This window comes from Myotis yumanensis, unplaced genomic scaffold (assembly GCF_028538775.1).
Source record: "Myotis yumanensis isolate MYYU_CA2020_CCGP unplaced genomic scaffold, mMyoYum1.0.hap1 SCAF_2, whole genome shotgun sequence".
NCBI classification, from domain to species: Eukaryota; Metazoa; Chordata; class Mammalia; order Chiroptera; family Vespertilionidae; genus Myotis; species Myotis yumanensis.
The window spans coordinates 123369790-123375305 of record NW_027223753.1 but is presented as its reverse complement, the minus strand read 5'-3'; the positions used below and the strand labels follow the sequence as shown (position 1 = coordinate 123375305).

Sequence of the window (5516 nt, the reverse complement as noted above, 5' to 3'; positions counted from 1 at the left end):
AATAGATCCATTTGCAGCAAACATTGAAGATAGCAATTTAGGCCTGAATGAAAAAGAAAGCCTCATCCGATGACAGTCTCAAAGCTAAATTCCAGTCATCCTTATCAAGACTTCATTTTTGGATCTCCATTAAAAGTGAATACCCATTACTGAGTGAAAAAGCAATGAAAATTTTTATTCAATTTTCAACAACATATTTGTGTGAAAAAAAACATTTTCATCTGTCATGCAATTAAAACTTGGTACCGGTCTAGGCTTGAAAGCAATACGGCTCTCCGTCTTGCAGTAACGTCATTGGAGCCAAAAATCCATAAACTTATTTCAAGCAAACATCACACTCTAAATATGTGTAATACTTAAATAAGCTTCAATTATTTCATAAAAATTAAACTTATTTTAATAAATTTGTTACAATTAAACAACCTTTGAAGATTTTGTTATGATTAAATAAGTATTTATAGTTATATTAAATAGGTGCATTTCATATTAATAAAATGGAAGTTCTCTGATCATTATTTTACAAATGTATTTATCTTTTTTAAAAAAAATCATATTAATGGTCCACAGGATTTAAAATTATGGATTAAGTGGTCCGTGAGATCTGAAAGGTTGGTGACTGCTGGTTTAGAATATCCAAAACCTTGTACTAAATATATTATATCAATTATCTCTTTAATCCTCATGAAAAACCTTGGAGGTAAATTCTGTAACAATCTCCATTTAAGAATCAAGGAAGCTGTGAACAGAAGGGTTAGATGACCAGTCAGATTCACAAAGCCAGTCACTGAGATAGCCAGCACCTGAACTTAGCAATTTCAAGACAGTAACAGGATAATATCTGATATTATTGCTATGAGTCAGTATCAGAGTATATTTAAATGTTGTGTGGTAACCTTTTTGAAAGAATTATTTAACATAACTGATTTATATCTCTTGTGGACATCTGTATTCTTTTTTTTTTTTTATCATGTTCCGTTCCTTCTTATATGTATCAAAACTCATACTGATCAATGAGTTCTGGGTTGCAAAAGAGGCTTTATTTTTTAGCACCTGTATGTAGTTTTTGTCCACAAATTACAAAAACAAACACAAGTGCTATGACATCTGTATTCTTAATTTTCTTTCTGATTTGTGGACCGAACTATTTGAACAGTAAAGTAGTTCAGTTAGACTGTACAAATCGTACAAAAAAGTGGAATATGAGATAAGAATGAAAAGGGTAGCTACTAATTAAGCAGAAAGGGGCAAGTTCAGGGCCTTAAATATCAGGCTAAAGATCAGGCTAAGTGTAAGGGGCCAGTGAGAAATTTGGTTGGAACTGTTTGCTTGCTTATATTTCTCAAGATATGGTTGTAGAATAAATGCTGTTAATTCATTCTTTAACTATGTAACTTGCTTTCTACTTTAATTTTTTGCATTCAATTTTTCCATCCTCCAATTTTAAACTGCTACACAGATTGCATGTTCTACTCACAAAGCATCAGTGTCTCTACCTGGCCTGGAGAACAAAGTGCATATACCAGGAATCCATTGACCTCAGCCTACAATTTCAGAAGCACTTGCCCTGCACTGCTGAGATTTTATATCTGCTGGAACAGATTACAGGTGCATTTCTACTTGAGTCGGGCTGCATTCTGATATGACTTGCATTTTTTACTTTTGGTGTTTCTTATACCTCCATGGTCTCTATCCACATTCCTCTATGGGAAAAATTTCCCCCACTTCAATTGCATTTTATTATGCTTGTTCTCATTTTGTGATGGAAATTAAATTATCTAACACAACTTTTGTGTTTTGATGCCCCACCAAATTTGATATTTTTGTGAAAGAATTGTTTTCTGTACAAATTGGTTTGTAAAATGTTGGATTATGTGTACTTTGATAGTTTTTTTTTTTCTGACAAAACTTTCAGAGGCTTTTATATAATAACTAGAGGCCCAGTGCACAAATTCATGTGGGGTCCCTCAGTCTGTTCTGTGGGATCGGGCCGAAACCATCTCTCTGACATGCCCCAAGGGGTCCTGGATTGCAAGAGGGCACAGGCCAGGCTTCGGGACCCCATCAGTGCATAATCAGGGCCAGGGAGGGACATGGGAGGTTGGCCAGCTGGGGAGGGACCGCAGGAGGACTCCAGGGCATGTCTGGCCCATCTTGCTCAGTCCCGATTGGCCAGACCCCAGCAGCAAGCTAACCTACCGGTCAAAGCATCTGCCCCCTGGTGGTCAGTGAACATCATAGCGACTGGTCAACTGGTTGACTGTCTGCCTCCTGGTGGTCAGTGCATGTCATAGTGAGCGGTTGAGCAGCCTTAGCATATCATTAGCATATTACACTTTGATTGGTTGAATGGCCAACTGGTCAACCAGACACTTAGCATATTAGGCTTTTATTATATAAGATGTAAATGTCTCTAGGAATACACCATCCAATAGTTATCAAAATTAAGCAACTTGTGTGTATGTGTGTAAACCGCCTCATCTCTCGTAGGATTACTCATTCACAGCATACTATTTGGGAGGAATAGTATAATTTGACATGGTTTTGTCACACTTATTAACTTTGTAATTATGAAACAATGATCTATTATATATTTTTTTCTTTACTTGATTTTCAATTCTTATAAGCAAAAGTTTATCTTGTTTATACTTGTTCACCTTTAAGAGCTTGGCAAAGTTTTATAGCATATGGTACTTGTTTGTTAAATGATAGTTAAATTGAATGGAATTTTTCCCATGCTCTCATGGTTTTTTAAGAAGAAGGTTATTCTTTATCAATCAATATCTTATGTTAAACACCTTTTGCACCTGTGTCATAGATCATAAATGCTTCTTATATAAAAAAGTTTAATTTTATATTTTGCCATCATTTTTACATAAAAATTAAAGAGCTTATAGAACATTTGTTTTCTACCCTAGAATTGTTTTAAAAGAAGAGATATGTTACCATCTAGTGTGTCAAATAATTTGGGATGACTAGATAGCTCCTTAAAGTATCTTTATTTCCTAGTAATCTTCAATAATATTTTATGGTTTAGTCATTAAGAACATTTTCTCATTCACACAATAATTAAATATTTTGTGTGAATACTTAAAAATTGAATAAGAGGATTGTTTTACCCATACAGTGGCACAGATTTAAGATATGTGAGCAAATTAATTTTTTTTTCAATTTGTTCTAAAATACACAGGGTAACCCATCCCCCACATAGAATGATCCCACCCATAGTTTCAATAGTATTATGGTTGTGAAGCCAGGCTGTAATTAATTCAAGTTTATCAATTATCTCAAATATTTGTGTTTTGAGTTATTTTGCCAATTTTGTTGTTCTTTTTATCATTCAGAAAGATTTTGACAGGTGGTGCTCAACTTAATTTCTGGACTACACACATGGGAGTATAAGAAAAATTCAGTAATAGCAATCATAGGCAGTTTACCAAGAAAATATCGGCCCTCATTAGAGGCAGTTCCTTGTGAGATGTTGGGAAAGATCTGGTATTGTTATCATGATTATTAGCAATTACACTATTGAAACAATAAGATGCTTAGCAGCAGTCATTTAAGACTGTTCTCCCACTCCACTCTGACTACCCTCTGTCTTACTTACTCTATGTTAAGTAGCACTGGAATGACCATAGTTGTCACCTTTTTAATTTTGTGATTTGCCATGACTTATTTGATCACTAAATTAAATACCCACGTTTATACTTAGTCTAGAAGGTGCTGTCAGTATTCTTCCAGTATTCCCCAGCCTGAAGGAAGCTCACCCTGGAGCTCCACTAGGGGGCTCTGCTGAGCAGTTCCTTTACTTTCTGGGCGTGCCCCCTCAAGCCCAGCTCTTCCTGAGGACTCCCTCTGGCTGCCTGAGTGTTTCACACACATAAGCACAGAGGAGGCAGAAATGCCAGAGAATTACTGCCCCGGGGAGCAGCCCTCAACCAATGTAGAAGAGGAGTGGTACAGACTTCAGGTCCCTTCCCGCTCAGCGTGGCATTGGGTGGTAAAACGTCTCCTAGAAGACCTGCGGCGAGGTTGAGCCCCAAATGCTCCGAGTGGTGACTCTATTGCTTATGCCTCTTTATTGTCTTCCTCCCTTCTTCGTATCATAACCTCACTTCCTCACTGTGCTTACAGTTACTTCCCACAGAAGTGAATTACACCCATGTTCTCCTCCTCCAGTTTGCATTTGAAAAACCCATACTAAGACATCTCGTTTTGTATTGACAAATTTATATTCTTCTTATTTAAAAGGGCCTTCTATTTTGTGTAACCTTAAAGCACCACACAACCCCTCAAGGTGGCACAGTTATTTTGAGGAAAGAAAACCTTTAGCTAATTCTGAAAGCTCCTCAATCAGCACAGGCCAGCAGGGTAACCAGAGGGAAATGCTGCTATAGATTCCTATAGCTTTCTTTAAGAAAAAAAAAAAAGCTGAAACTTTTTTTTTTTGATGTCATGAAATAACATGTATAAAGAAAACCTTTAGTTTTATATTAAGAAAAGTATTTTAAAACTCTGCCTCCATCATTCCTAGTAACAGAGCTTAGGGGCTGAAGCCGTGAACTTGAATGCCATTTTGACCTGATTCGCTCACCTGCCATGCCCCTAAAGCTGCTGTAAATTTAGGGAAGTTAAACCAACAAACCAAACAAATATAGTAAGTGAATGTCAATTTGGCTTGCATTCTCATAATCAAAAGCAAGACTCCTATAAATAAAAGCAAATCAGAATTAGATGAGGACGTCTTCAACGGCTCACAGGATTGGTAATGGGATATGCGGAGCCTTTCCTTTCTGGGTCAGCGGTTAGAATCTGGCCCAGGTCAGTTGAATCTGAAAAAGCCGTTCTACGACACAGCTGATTTATACACTCTGGGATGAGTCTGGTATCACTCGGGGTTTGGAAGGCAGGTGTCTGCGGCCTAGCACTTCTTGCTCACACAGAGCTGGAACTGGCCCCCTGTTAGCTGCCTGCACAGAAGGCTGAGGTTAAAGGGACACTGAAGCTGAACTGCACTCAGTGTGGCTGACTCCAGAGCCTCAGGCCACTGGCCAGACAGGGCTGGGAGCGGAGCAGTGCTTTCCTTTCCCCGCCTTGCTCTGTGTAGACTGAAGGGGAATTCAGAATACCAGACCTCAGCTTGCTATTTGTCCAGGGAACTTAGGACATTCAAAAAGAAAAGGATTTCATAAGAGCTTATCAAAAATTGCTTTTGGCCTGGAACTCTGCTTGACATGCTTCAACATAAAAGTAAAACGCCGTGGCCAAGTTATAACCCCTGATTTCACAAGTTCATCATCACAAGGCTTGCAAAGCCCACACTGAAATAGTTCTCCTTCAGGCACTTGAGTGAAAAGTGGAACTACATTCGATTTCCTTCTGGTTTCATGATAGGAAATAGAATGGTCATTTTCGAACAGTTTATAAATTAAGAGGCAAAAAAATGGATTTTCAATTTTCATAATTTTACTTAGGGTATCTTTTGAAGGGTGCATTATTAGTTTGTCTTAATGCAAAAC

General features: G+C 37.6%; 1 non-coding gene across 1 annotated transcript; it reads right to left on the bottom strand.

Annotated features, from left to right (window-relative positions):
• Nucleotides 1-971: 971 nt before the first annotated feature.
• LOC139004750 (small nucleolar RNA SNORA40) lies at nt 972-1097 on the bottom strand. The gene has a single exon (XR_011470569.1). It is a non-coding gene; the product is annotated as a small nucleolar RNA SNORA40 (small nucleolar RNA).
• Between the last annotated feature and the right edge of the window lie 4419 nt (nt 1098-5516).